Source organism: Molothrus ater, chromosome Z (genome assembly GCF_012460135.2).
Source record: "Molothrus ater isolate BHLD 08-10-18 breed brown headed cowbird chromosome Z, BPBGC_Mater_1.1, whole genome shotgun sequence".
NCBI classification, from domain to species: domain Eukaryota; kingdom Metazoa; phylum Chordata; class Aves; order Passeriformes; family Icteridae; genus Molothrus; species Molothrus ater.
The window spans coordinates 8,530,092-8,545,357 of record NC_050511.2 but is presented as its reverse complement, the minus strand read 5'-3'; positions in this window follow the sequence as shown (position 1 = coordinate 8,545,357).

Here is a 15,266-nt window from a genome sequence, read left to right as displayed (position 1 = left end):
CACTGACTGGATTAATGGATTATTGGCATGAAGGGATGTAGAAAGGCACTTTTAAAAGAGGAAGTAAAAAACATCCAGAGATTATTTTTAATGGTGTTTATTTGTCAGAGAACTCCAGAGCTTGCGGGCTTTTGCTGGGCTGGAAGTTCTGAGCCCTAAGAGGAGATAAGAGAAAGGATTAGGGTATTACTGTGGCAATGGAGTTCATGTGTTTTGTATTATTAATGTTTGTAAAGCACTTTGGAAATGAAAAACACCATAAAAGCTCTAAGTGCTGTATTTAGTCGGAGCTGCAGAAGAGGAACTTAAGTCTGAAAAGACACTTCTCAGTTATCAGTGCACAGAGAGCTTGTGTTTTTGAGAGGATTCCACAGTCGGATGCAGTCTGAAGTGGCAGGCAAGTTGTTCAAAAACCACTATGAGGAGGGCATAAGAACCCTGCAGGGTGCAAGGAAGGCTCCTGTGTCATGCATCCAAAAAAGAAGCCACTTAATACTTCAAGGATGAGAAAAAGCCATCAGATTTGCTGGCTCATTTCTCTGAAGCCAACAGAGGAGTGTTCTCTGCAAGGCACCTACTTCAGTTAAACTTTCTTTAAAAGCCTGTTGGATAAGTGAGCTCCCTTGTGTTGTTTAGGAAACTCCTGTAAGGGAGGGGAAATCCTGACCCAGGAAGGATAAGGAAAGAAATATTGGAGATCTTCTAGTAGACCTATCACTCCTGATCAGCAACAGACAAGTTTATGTGGTCTCAGGCTGTTGGTGAGATAATTCCACTGCTCAGAGACAGGATTTTGGTTCTAGACACTTTGTTCTCAATACCATTGTTTCACTAAGACAGTGACTTCCCAAAGAGAGCCAAGATGAATCTTCTCTTTACATTGCTGTAATCCCAGCTCCAGACCCCTCCTCTAGTGATTCTGGCTGACAAACTACAGAAAAGAGCATTTATTTTTTTTTTCTGGTGAATCCATAAATAGATCTGCAGCATTCCCACTGACAGCCCTGAGGAGCTTTCTGAGACACCTTTGTCAAAGCAGAGAGGCCTAAGGCCAGCTGAGGCTGTGGACAGGTATTGATAACATATATTCCCCTTTCCCAATGACAGGCATATTCTTGTATCCTCACTGCTTGAAACTCTCTTTGACAAAATGCACTCTTTGCAGTTTTGCACAGATGTTCCTTCACACATAAGTCCCTATGTCAGATCTTTTCTTCATGCCCAGACTACATTTTTCAACCCCAGTTTTAAAACCTGTATTTTACAGGGAGGGAGGTTCCAGACAGGTCTGTGTAGATGTGTTGTTGATCCAACCACTGTTTGCAGTCACACATTGCCTTTCATAATCTCATCTCCTTGGGACATCAGAGGCACATTAGAGCTTACCTGTGCCAGGAGGTCCCAGTGCCAAAATCATGCAGGTCACCTTTCTCCCAGCTCCCTTTCTATCTCCCAGCTGCTAAAAGAGACTTAGAACTTTTTCCCCTCCCCATTGCTTCACAAGCAGGTAGCTCAGTCTTGATAAGGAGCAGGCTGCTCCCCTGCTCACAGTTCTTGCAGCAGCTGGCTGAGCTGTTGCCCAGGAGTGGTAACTCACAGTGATAAACGCAGGTATTTCACCTTCCACCCTTCCCTTCTGTATCTCAAATCTCGGTGCTCAGGAGCAGCCACACAGGCACTGCTGCTTCCCCAACCTGCACCATGACAGATGTTAGGTATATTCAAAATGACACCTGCACCCCACAAGAGGTCCTGTGCTGTATTTATAGCCCACTGTCACGGCTCAGATTTATGCCGCTCAAATATTTGTCAGCTGTTATCCCACCTTCCCTGAACATCATTTAACTGAGCTTGACGTATGCAAGCACTTTTAATCTTTCCTCATGAAGCAATTTTGCCCTTCCCAGGGCCTCTGATCATATTTGTAACTCTTCCTTGAGACAGCATCCGTTAGTCATTGCTGCTCTGAAAATACAGCAAGAAGCATGGCAGCCTGAGAGGGGAGGAGGGAGAGGATTGTTTCCCACACTCACACTCAGTTCTCTCCAGTGCCACTCTTCCTAAGAGTACCTTAAACACGCTTGCCTGCTCTAAAATCCCTCTCTTCCTTGCTGTTCACTGGTCTTTTCCCAACCTGAATCACTGTTGCTGCTCAAAAACCCAGTCCTGGATTATTTTGCAACTTTCCTGAGCCAAGAGGGAGTTCATTTTCTTTCCTGCATGTCTTCCTAATGTCTCTGATGTCTCTATTATTACCCAATCTGCACTGGCATTCACAATGCCTCCCAACTGAGGCAGGAGAATGTAATTAACAAGCTGTTTACCTCTACTTCCAGATCATTAATAAATACATTAAACAAGACCGCTACCTTGCTGAGCAATGCAAAAACTTGATGAGGCACACAGGCTGCTTTATGGTTTTCAACCCATGCTGGTGACAGTGAGACTCTTTCAGGGCAAGCTCCTTCCAGAACTGCATCTGAACAGGAATTCATTCCCCCTTAACCTGTTGCATGTGCACCCTTTCACCCCAGGTCTTGTGAGCCTGGTGATGAGACACCAGCTGAAGGAGGGACAGCTGCTGGGTGACCTTGGCGTGACACAGGACCTGTGTCTCACTGCAGAACCCATTTCCCTGCCATAAACTATGACACCCCACCTGCAGGACCTCGAACACCACCACTCCCTAGTACTGTTCTTGAGCAACTCCTGTCCCAAAATTTACTGTCCCTCATTCCAATCCGTGTTTCCTTGCTCCTCACACATGTTCAGCACCAAAGAGGTGCTACAGCAAGCAGAAGCTCAGAGGAGACAAATGTTTTGGTAAACTTAACATTTTAGCTTATTTTAAAAACTTTCCCTAACACTTGCCTACACCAGCAAGGGAGATTATAGAGAGACACAAAAAAAAGAGCTTTGTGCAGAGTTAAGGCTCTCTTGCCCAAGGTCTGTAAGGATGGTGAGAGAAGCATGTGCTTGGTTTCACTAGAGCTGCTTCTGCCTCAAGACAGGGAACAGCCTGAAAAAAGTCTTATGGGGCCTTCCAGTTCCCTGGTTACTTGATGCTCATAGAACAGTCTTTCCAGGATCAGCCAAGAAAGCTGCAGTCAGTGTTACCTGCTTTTATCACAGCTGCACAGCTTTGTAATTGCCTTTCCTGCTGGAGGCAGACTGCAGGGACTGCTCTCTGGGCCCCCGAGGAAAAACGCCTTCTGGTCTGACAAAGCCCTCAGGTTTCTCAGGGACTGCCATCACAAGTTCCAGAGATAGAACTAAAATTAGCTGAAACACTGGTTTCCACTTAAAATAATGCTTGCCTGGTGGAGGATGGTAAGGCTCACCAGCAGACTCTAATACTTTGATCTTTCAGAAGCGGGGAGGGGAAAAGCTATTTGACGATGCTCCAAGGGAGAAGGTGCATCCTGGGGAAACTAATTTGGTGGTCTGCCAAGTCCCAAGCAGCTCCAAGGGCCTGAGGTGATGTTCTCTGCCCAGGCTGCACATCCTGGGGGATGCCTGTCCAGTGAGAGCTGAGGGGCAGCTGAGGGGCACAAGCAGCGAAACTGAGGAGGACCCAGCAGACACAGCCTGCCTCCTGCTGCTCTCTGCCACTGTGGAAGGATCTCTGCAAAACGCTGCGACATCCACAAGGTGGCAAATTCAGCTGAAGGATGTTTCCTCAGCATCCTATTTTCCTATCAGTTTCCAACGAGGATGAGGAGGAAGAAGAAGAGGGCAAAAAGAGAAATAGAAGAATCCAGAAAGCCCGAAAAGCCTCAAATACAAATCATCTTAAGCTATCTACAGAAACTCCAGAAAGCTGATCCTTTGGATAATTTTTCCTTGTTTATTCGAGTCTATTGTCCAACTGCTGTCAGTGGTGGTATGGACACGAGTCAGGCGTCTGTCTCCTTCCCTCTGCCAACAGAGCAGGTGAGAAGTGCTCTTCCAGCGTTTCCTACCCTCTGGAGTCACCTTGGGCAGGCACATGGGTTTGTTTGCTTGTTTTTTCCTAATGGACAATTAACACTGCAGGCAGCAAGTGACCTGGGAGAAAAGAGAAAGCGTGCACACCGCTCAGCCTCTCGGATTGTCGCCCCGGGCCATCTGCTGACCTTGGCATCCAGAGGGTCTTTCCAGAGACTTTGGCATTCCCGATGCTGAGTTTCCTATTGGATGGTGCCCGATGGATGCCAGAGACTCGCCCCAGCCCTTCCCCACCACCCTTGTTTACGGGCCAATTAGTGGGTGCCGTGTTTGTTTTGCAGCCAGCAAGTCAGCCACCCCAGCGATTTAACAGCTGCAATTTTCATTTACAGTTGACTTTGAACAGCCAGTTTTATACACGCAGGGTGAAATAATGGTATAATTAACCTAGGAAAATCCATTAAAAGGGTGCGGATGTTCAAAACATGGAGCACACAATTATGAAACCCCATGACTGAGATTACTGCTGAGATCTAATTCCTCCTTACACAGCTCATCCCTGCATGGATTTCAGACAAGCAATTTTCTCTGCGAGGCTTTGTCACCAAAAGTTTCATCAATTTTCTAAATTTTACTCTTCTAAGGAAAAAAAATATCAAAATTGGAAACGAAAATTAATTAAAATTGTTTGAATTAATGGAATTCTTGAGGAATACCTCATGTTAATAATTTTGGATGTTCTGTATTTTAACAGTTTCAAAATGCTTTGTGATAGTTCAGGCTTTTCCTTTATGGTTTCTTCCAGTCAGGTCATTTTTTTAAAATGAGGAAAGCTTTACATTTCTTCCTCTCTTATAAAAACCAAAAGTTTTCTCCCATCTTCCAAACTTTTCATTGGAGCCATTTCTCAAGTCAGTATTTCAAGCTGTTGTGTCCATAAAAACAAAACAGAAGAGACTTTCCACACAAATCTGCATTCCCCCACACAAAAGTAATTAAAAAGGCATTCTCCACTAGTTATCACAAACACTGTTTAATCAGGTGTCCACAGGCTGTTTGTTCCACCAGGCTGTTTGCTCCACTGGGGTGTTTGCACAGGATGGATAATATTCACCAAGTCAATACCCAGTATTGCTCCTCATGCTCATCAGGCAGTTTTTCCAGACAGCTCCTTTGGACCCTGCTCATCACTAAGATTAATATTTAAATTCACTAACTTGGCTTTTGCATTTCCCTTGAGTCCAGAGGGCTGCCTTGCTGGGGATAAAGAGATTATGTCCTTGTTTCTGATGTGAAAAGTGACAAATACTTGTCTAAGACCCAATATCATTGGGTCTTAGACAAGACCCAATGATAGACAGAATCAAATCTGTCCCATTGATGTAAAGGGAATCCTCTTAGCTCTGTCTGGGGCTTGTTCCCAACTGAATCTGACCATTCTGCCTCTGAGTTAGATGTGAGCTGCCTCACTCTGCCCTGGCTCCTCTGGTAGAGCCCAGGGCAGTGTCTTTCACAGTCCCCCTCTTCACCCCACCAGCAGCTACAACCCTCTGGGGGTTAACCCGAGCTCCCACACTGGCCCCAGGCACAACCCCAGATGCACTATTACCAACTGTCTGTCCACCCCATCCCATCCCATCCCATCCCATCCCATCCCATCCCATCCCATCCCATCCCATCCCATCCCATCCCACCACGGGGGCTGCTGCCACATCTCACCCCCATCTGCCTTGCTGCAGCAGCCCCCAGCAAGCTCCACAGCCACACTGCTCCCTTTCCCTCTGTGCTTGTGTTAATAAATATATTCAGCCACTCAGGGCCTGGAGTGACCTCAGGCTCTCCACTATTAACCTTTCTGCCTGCTGAGAATTGGCCATTTGTTCCTTCTTCCTTCCCTGCCTTATCTTGGTTTTAATCCATGCCTTGGCTTTTCCTCTCATCCTGTGGTTACCAGGTTTCCTTAATAGTCTCCTATGAGGGACTTTATCAAAAGCCTTTTGAAAGCCTTAATAAATTATAGGCATGACTCTGCCAGTCCCTGTTATCTTGTTAACCCCTCTGGAGCATTCCCAGCTGGGCTGAGAGAGCAGAGCCCCTGCCTGCCTACACAGGATCATGGCCAGTTCTGCAGAAAGCCTCCAGGGCTCTCTCATGTCTCCTGCCTGGTTCAAGAAGACGTGGTATTTGTGATGCTGAATTTTCCAGTTTCACTTCAGGAGAAAAAGCTGCTCTGGGGAACTGAAAAGCCACCCATCAATCCCCCTCACTTAAAAATATGTTGTGCTGTTTGGTGGACTTGGGAGTACTTCATATGATTTCTGTTTTAATTTTAACTCATGACTATACACAGACAAGTATTAGACAGTAAAGGTATTTCCAAGCAAAGAAAAGATATTGTGCCATGCAGATATTGAAGGAGGTTGTTTCAACAACTTTTAAAAGTTCTTTTTATAAATCATTTTGAAGCAGGAGGAATCCACAAGGTGGATCCAAGTTTCTGGTGGAAAAGCCATTTTGGGAACTTGGAACATTATATTCTTCCCCCAGCTCCATGTGCCACTCCATCCCTTTAAATTTTAGCTTGGCACAAGTCACAGATGAAGAAGGCACCTCTGCTACTGGATAGAACAGCTCCCAAGCTGGGGGTGCATTCCCGTGAGCTGCAGCCCCCGGTGCGTGTGGCAGGACAGTGGCAGGTCACTGTCACACCTAACTGGGTGGAGAACATCCCCAGCCTTTTACCACCTTCTCCAGGATGAGACACAATGGGGAGTGCCTCCTCTCTCCAACATGTCCCTGCCCTCTGCTTTTTCTGGAATTCAGCACCTGGATTCAAAATGTCTTTCACAGTTCAACAAGAAGTGCAGGCACCCCCTGCAAGTCCCAGGCTCCAGTAGGATGTGTGTCCCTGTCACTGCAAGCAACCATCTCTCCCCTCCCCAAATGACTCCACCTTTTCAAACCTTTTGTGGAGTCCGTTGATGGTGTATTTAATCCCCCCAGAGCACACTGTTCAGTCCCAGCTGTCTCCTCACCTCTTTTTACCTCCCACCAGCTTTAGGAGTCAAGCTCCTTCCCCCTGGAATTTTTCCCTTCCACTTGTACATCAAGCTGTGTCTAAGTCAGAGCTGGTCAATTACTCTTTTGCTGAAATCTCCTGGGTAATTTGAGTGAGATTGGCTCAGCAAGAAGCAGTGTGCTGGCTCTGTCTGTGCCAGCCGGCTTCAACACAGTGTGCCAACTCCAAGGCCATGGCAGAGCCCTGCAGCTGCCCCTGGAGAGACCAGCAGAGCAGGGAAAAGCAGGATGTGATCACCTGTGGGAGTGTGTGGGGCTGCAAAGCCCAGAAAGCTCCCATGCAGTGCACCAGGACCTGACCTGACCCCCATCCTCCTTCAACTCTTTCTGTACATTCACTGTGTCACAAAAGGAGGACAGGGCTGCCAGGAATAGCGCTGTGGGAAACGTGGATGGCACAGATGGACAAGGGAAGAGCACAGCGAAGTTCCCCCACCCCCTCCATCATCAATTAGGTGCTTCCAGGAGCAAGGCAGCAGTGGTGCCTGCACCTGAATTAGCATTGCCGGGCACCAGGCTAATGCCTCTCTCCATCTGCATAGGGCTCTGTGTGCCTTACTAATAACAAAAAATAAAAGGAGCTCTGCTGTGTGTATGGACTTTCATATCCCAGGTAGCCTGCGTGTGAATGCCTAATGCCTGCCTGATTATTGTTCGCCTGGTATTCAATAGTTTGAAAAAATAAAAAGTCCTATAGTTAGAGAATGAGATAGGACTGTTTAATTTCAGGCCATTATCTCCTGGTAATTGCTGGAGGAATTTCATTCTATGCCAGTGCAAAGGAAAAAAAAAAAATATGTTTTTTCCCCTTTTATGGAAAAAAAAAAAAAAAAAGACAGCCTGCTTTTCTCCAAGGGGTTCAGGGCTTTCAGGCCACGGTTGGAAGCAAGAGCTGTGGCTGTTTTATCAAATTCGCATTTCATTTCCAGCATGCACCCAAGCCGCATGTAAATTATAATGAGAAAAGGGGGAAAAACAAAGAGATAGAGCTCAAGAGATGGGAAATGATAATGAAATCAAATGAACTCAGGGCCTTTGAAGGCTACCAGAGCCACAGACAGACAGATATGTACACAGTGACAAAGATAGACAAGCAAGAGGCATGCATGAGGAGACAGCAAGAGCAGAAGGTTGATAGAGAGAGACAAAATTGGAGATTTGCACCCATCATGCACAAGGATACAACATGTGAGTGATCCTGGAAGGATCTGTGCTCCACACAGATCTTCAGAGCCATGGTTCTGGGGTGTACAACTCACAGGAGGCTCCTGCTGCTGGTTTTCCCTGTGTGTCCAAGTCCTGCTTCAGAAGTCCCAAGGGTGTGTGATGAAACCCAGGACCGTTTTCCTCAAGGGGAAGGACCTTTTGCAATCTTCACAAGTCTATCCTTCCCAGTGCCGCCAAGCCATGGAGCTCAGCACGTTGGGAGGATGTGCCCACTGCATGGTCTGACCTGGGGACGAGTCATTCTGGGAGAGAGGAAGGGGAAATTTTCCAGTAAACTCAGGTGCTTCTTAGTCACCTGCTTGAAGGAAAACAGGTTCAGCCCTCCACTGAGGACAAGAGTGAGCCTGGGACATGGAAGACAACCAGCCTCACCTGCCCAGCTGAGGATGTGGACCTTAGTCTAGAGTGAGAGCTGGGTGTAAGATAAACCCAGAGACAGCATTTCACTTCTGCTGGATATTGAGATTTGGATCACATCTCATGAATGAGAGCTCTGGCAGGGATTTCAGAAGGCTCCAGTGATATTTGGGCAGGAAAATTCTGCTATTCTGGCTGTCACTTTTCAGCCTTGCCTCCAAACCCTGTAGTGTCTGGGGTGACCAGCTTGCAAACAGAGGACAGATCTGGTAAATGTCACTCCTCCAAGACCAGCAGGCCAGTGGTGCACTAAAGAGCAGCCAGCATCCCAGCATCATGAGCAAAATTTGGAGACCATGTCCCAGTAACTCTAAATTCAGGGCAGAGAGAGAGAGACTGGTCCTTGTTGCTGTGCATCACATCAGCACCACAAAGGAACAGCCTCTGCAGCCCAGGAAGGGAAAGGCTGACTGCCCTGGGAGTGCCACAATCCACCAGGGCCAGAAAGACCCCATGAGGTTCATTATCCTGAGTTTTAGGGAGCTTCAATTCATGGCTCCCTCCTGGGTCAGTTACTCTGTCAGTTTACCCCCCTCATTGCTGAAAACCTGTGTTGTGTTTTCTCTGTTGCTCAAAAGGCAAAAGAAGGAAGGAACAAGAAGGTGCCACTACCTAAATCAAAATGCCTTTAGAATAGCAGGGAAATACCAACACAGTAACCAAACCCCAGTGCTGCAAGCAAGGTAATTTCCCAACTGAAAAGCACTTGTGCTTGCCTGAGTAACTTCTGAACCACTCATGATGAATCACACACAACTCATGAAGTATTAGGGATTAATTCTGTAATTTCATTGTCATTGTGATTATGGGAGCAGCTAGCAACCAGTGTCATTGGGATATCTGCTCCTGGGGAAGCTGGGGGTGATGTGGGAGTCCATGGAGATCAGGATGCTGCTGCCAAGGACTGGAGATCAGAGCAGTTTTGTGTAGCGTGTTCCCAAAATCCCAGGACAGGGCAGACTGCGCCTTTCATCAGACCTCGTGGTGCTATGCAGATCCTGTGAGCAGCAGCCTGGCACCAACATGAGCTAAATTTGCACAAGAGTAATTTGAAAATCCTTCAGAGCTTGCTAACTTCTCTTGGCTCTAACAAAACCAATGCAGGAAAAGCAGGATTAAAAAAGAAAAAAAAAATAAAAAAGGAAAAAGAAGCCAGAGATTGATTCTTACCTCATATCATTAAAAAATAAATTGCTGTAGCGCTATAACATAAAGTAAGAATCAATCTTATTTTTTAACACCAGAAATAACCTAATGAAATACAAGATTGATTCTGAATATGGGCTTCTTGGTGGAGCCCCTGTGGGAATTGATTACAAAATTGAATGTCTCAGAGCTGATAAGATGAATTTGGAATAAATCTTACTTTTAACTACTCCCTTTTTATGCTCATAAAAAAAAGAAAGATTGATTCCAATCAAAACTTCTTCTAAAAAGTGAGACAGTTTCGATTTGTCGAGGCAGTTTTTCAACAGAACAGCACTGAACTTCAGAGCCAATCTCACCCCTAGTTATGCGTTCCCCGGGGAGGAAAAATACGAGGCACAATATTTCTGATTTACAGCTTGAAATGAGACAGTAATGATCATAATAATCAGGACAAGAAGAAGGAGAGAGCCTCAAGTGGATGGCAGCTCTCTCAACTGATGATGCCAAGGGAGGCAGTGATTTGGAAAGTGAAGGTGGAGAAGCAGCTCCCCCTCCACCGTGCTGCAGGGGACTGCTGAGGACACCTCACTCTGCAGATTGCAGGGTATAACATTGGATCTGTTTATTCTGCAAAAAAGAAAAAGTCCTGCTGGGAGTCCATTCAGCTTCCCAGGACTGCACCTCCAGCCCGACCAGCATCTCCTGCTTGGCCCACAGCAGTAGTAGCTCCTTGAAGCCTTCTGCGTTCATGGGAAGGAGGACCTTCGAGTTTCCAGTCCCAGCTCAGTTACAGCCAGTGCAGTTCCATCACATCACACCAAGCCCTGGGAGATGCTTAAATTCCCTCCAGCCAACTTGCCAGTTCACTGGGATGGAGGCTATCCAGTCCCACCAAGCTCAGAGCTCTGGGCTCACCAGACTTTGCTTCCAGACTGTCCGTGATAACTCCCATACCCTCATTTCTAATTACATTTCATGATTTTGGTCCCATGGGAAGCAGCCCTGGCCTTATCAAAAAATAAGGCAAAGTGGTGGTTTATCTCAGGGCCCACTCTGTGCTTCTTTAATCTCCCTGCCCCCATTGCTGCTTTGTGGAAGGCAGTTCCAGGATTCTTGTTGGTTGGGTGATTTCTCCTCATCTCCAGGTTCTATTTATTCATGGCCCATTCACACATGTCCGTTCCAGTGTCAATATTTTATTTCAGCTCCAGTCACTCCCTTTACCACCTGGACTCCTCTGCAAGATAATGGTTTGGTCCCATCTCTTCCACCAGCTGCTTCTACACCAGGGTTATCTCACACAGGAATTTTTTTCCACTTTTCAGAAGAAATGCTATTCTGATACCAAACTTGTGTCTGTTTTTAGTTGCTGAGCAAAATTTGAAGACTGTCTATCTCTTTCTTTTTCTTTATCTCTCTCTTTTCTTATAGAATCATAGAATCAGAGACTGGTTTAGGTTGGAAGAGACCCTAAAGATCATCTCATTCCAATGCCCCGGCCCTGGGCAGGGACACCTTTCACTAGACCAGGTTGCCCAAGGCCCCATTCAGCCTGACCTTGATAGGTCATCCACAGCTTCTCTGGGCAACCTCTGCCAGTGCCTCACTATCCTCATAGTAAATAATTTTCCCCAATATCTAATCTAAACCTACTGTCTTTCTGTTTGAAGTTATTTCCCCTTGGCCTGTTGAACTGTTCAACAGTTCCTGTTGAAGAATCCTTCTCAAGCTCTCTTGTTGCCTCTTTAGGTACTGGAAGGTGCTGTAAGTTCTCCCCAGAGCCTCCTCTCCTCCAGGCTGAACAACTAAAACTCCCTCAGCCTTTCCTTGTAGAAAAGCTGCTCCATCCCTCTGATCATCTTGGTGGCCTCCTCTGGGCTCACCCCAGCAGGTCCCTGTCCCTCCTGTGCTGGGAGCCCAGGGCTGGATGCAGTGCTCCAGGTGGGTCTCAGCAGAGCAGAGCAGAGGGGCAGAATCCCCTCCCTGCCCTGCTGCCCACGGGGCTCTGGATGCAGCCCAGGACATGTTTGGATATCACTGATTCAATATGGCTCCTTCCTTTCAATCTTCAGGAAAACAACATTTAAAAGAACATCATCTACAGAATCAGCTTCTCTGAATTATTTTTTTGCCACTAAACACATTTTAGGTGCACAGAAGCAGTCTGTGTCTGTTTTTCCCACAACTGCACAGCCAGGACCGCTTGGGCACAGCCCCACCCCTGCAACATGCAAATCTCAGACAGCTCCCTTCCCCCTTTGCCTGGATCTCCCACATTCCCAGCAAAAGGCCTCTCCCTTCTCCAGGACCCACACACCAGACCCAGTTGGGTGATGAGAGGTGGGGTGCATTGCTTCTGATACGTGGGGCCCTGGGGAGCCAGCAGTCCCAGCTGAGCAGCTGCCACACAGCAGGACGAGGCGCTCTGCCTGTGGGCAGACACCCAGCCCCAGCTGTGCCGAGCAGGGGACTCCCTCCCTGCCACACCAGATGTGCTCCTGACGTCCCTGAGCGTTGTGACGCACGGGGAAGGGATGGAGCTGCCGGCGCCTGCTTGGGGCTCACCCCACACTCAGGAGAACCTTGGGTGTGCACCACGGTCCTCGGAGTGGTGGCACAGGTGGCAAGAGGCATTCACCCTCCTTTGCCCCTCCTTGGACACCTGGCTGTGATTTCAAAAGCATTCTAGGCTGAATTTGTCGCTGAGGACCCTCCTGGTTCCTGCAGGCTGGGAGGCAGCTTATAGGTCTAGATGAAGAACAATTTAATTCTCTGATCCCAGCAAAATCTGGTCTGCATTAAAAATAACAAAAACTCACTCAAACCCATTGTGTTTAAATAATGCTAAAGATCTGACTGAGAGCATCGAAAGCAAATTCCAAGCCCTAATGAAGAAGGATTGTCTGGCACGGTAATGATAATAAACTCTGTGCACACATGTATGTATGTATGTATGTATGTATGTATGTATGTATGTACAGAAGGAGAATTTCATCTGAGGAGCTGAGAGCCCTATAATGAGTGTCTGTTAATTAGGGATCTCATGGCTGCACCAGGAAGCACATCAGGTAAGTGCCTTTGACCTGCAGTTCTCAGCTTGGTGAAGGCAGAGAAAAGGATTGGTCCAGAGGAGAAGGAGAAAAGCAAGGTTTGCCTCCCACTCTATCTTTGTCCCAGCTGCAGCCCTGGGATGGCTGCTGGGCATGGAGTTTGTTTTTCAGACCTTGTTTGCATTGGAATCAAGAGGACTTGTGGCAGCAAGTGTCTGCCAGGTCCCAGCCCAGCAGAGACATGATGGCCAGACTGGAGAGGCTGTTTTGCAGCAATGAGACACAGGTGAGGTATGAGGGGTAGAGGCCTTAGAGTCAGTCAGAAATGAGAGGTGTATGGGAAACATACACCCCTCTGACCTCAAAACAGGGCAAAGAGGCGGTGGCAGGAGACTGTGTGGAGAGCTAATCCCACACAGGCCACCAGGGCTGAGCATCCCAGCTCCCAGCCCTTGCTGCAAAGAGCTGTCCTTGTCCCATAGGGCATCCATGAGACTGTCCTTCCCTGCTGTGGGTTTGTTCAGCAGCTTTTTCACTGACTCAGGTGTTAATGCTCCCAGCCCTCCCCAGGGAACTCCGTTCAGCAGTTTCTGTCACACTCCTCCACTTCATTATGCTTAACAGATCCTCCTCTGCCTTCCTGTTCATGTCCTTCAGATGCCTATACTCTGATGAGAGGGGAAGGAAGGAGCAAAAAAAGCATCTTCTAGTTCCTACCCATGAATGCAGCTGCACAGTGAGAGCTGGAAGAGCAATGCTGATGTACCACAAAGCCACAGGAACACAGAAAGATTGGCAGGTGCCCAGTCACCACGAAGAAGGGTGTGGGGTGGGTGCTGCCCTGGCCATGAACACTGGAGGTGGGAAAACATCTCCCTCTTATGTGCAGGACAGTTCCTGAAGGTCAGCAGTGAGAAGTCACAGCCCAGTTTGCACACACTGCACCTGGAGGTCTTTGCAGCAGTGCCCATCCCGGTCAGCTTGGAGCCACATCTTTCAGTCCTTCCTCACTTCTCTGAGCTGAACTCATTCTATAATTATATGAGGACACTGTCTCCAACAGGATTCTCCTGGAGAAACTGCCAGCCCATGGCTTAGGCAGGTGCACTCTTTGTCGGGTAGAAACTAGCATGACCCAGGGAGTGGTGGTGAATGGACTTAACCCACCTTGGCTGGCCACAGTGATGTTCCCCAGCGTTCAGTTCTGGGGCCAGCCCTGTTTGATAGCATTACTGATGATCTGATGAGGGACCTGAGAGTACCCTCAGTCAGTCTGAGGACAAGGCCAAGCTGGGTGTGAGTGCTGATCTGCTGGAGGGCAATGTGCTTTGTAAATCACAGAGCACACCAATGTTTTAGGGTTTGGTAAACTGGCTGAACTGGATCACTCAAGAGGCTGGCAACATAGAAAGATGTAGGATAGGAAGGCAGGAGGGCTTGCAAAGTGCTGCCCAGAAGACACAGGAGAGAGAGGAGATTTCAGGGACAGGGATCTGCAGAGGGATCTGCACGGGCTGGATCCATGGGCCGGGGCCAGTTGTGTGAGGTTCAGCCAGGCCAAGTGCTGGGTCCTGTCCCTGGGTCACAACAGCCCCCTGCAGCTCCAGGCTGGGACAGTGGCTGGAAAACTGCTGAGTGGGCAAGGCCCTGGGGGTGCTGGTTTCCAGTGGCTGGACAGGAGCTGGGTGTGCCCAGGGGGCCAAGGAGGCCGAAGGCCCCGGGCCTGTGTCAGCCATGGAGGGGCCGGCAGGAGCAGGGCAGGGCCCGTCCCCCTGGGCTGGGGGCACGGCTGAGGCCACACCTGGAATGTGTGCTCAGCTTTGTTTGCTCACAGCAAGAAGGACACTGAGGGGGCTGGAGTGTGTCCAGAGAAGGAAACAGAGCTGGGGAAGGGTCTGTAGAGTGAGTCATATGAGGAGCCGCTGAGGGAGCTCAGCCTGGAGAAGAAGCAGGTTCAGGGAAGACCTTTTCGCTCTCAACAACTCTCTGACAGGAGCGTGTAGGCAGGTGGGGGTCAGTCCCCTCTGCCATATAACAAGAGCTAAGACAGGAGGAAATAACCTCAAGTTCCACCAGGGGAGCTTTAAATTAGATACTATAAAAAAAATTCCTTCACTGAAAGGGTTACCAAGCGCTAGAACAGGCTGTCCAGGGCAGTGGTGGTGTCACCATGCCTGGAGGTGTTTAAAGGACTTGTGGATGTGGCACTTGGGAATATGGACTTGATAATCCTAGAGGTGTTTTCCAGCCATGATTCTATGATCTCCCAAGTGAAAATCTGGACAAACAACAAAGCAAGCAGAGAGATATGTACTTATAGTCACCTCAGTTTCTGTTCCCAAGGCCTCCATGGCCCTTTTAATCACCTGGGCTTGCTTATGCTGTGCAATTTGCATGGTAATTATATTTAACAAGAAC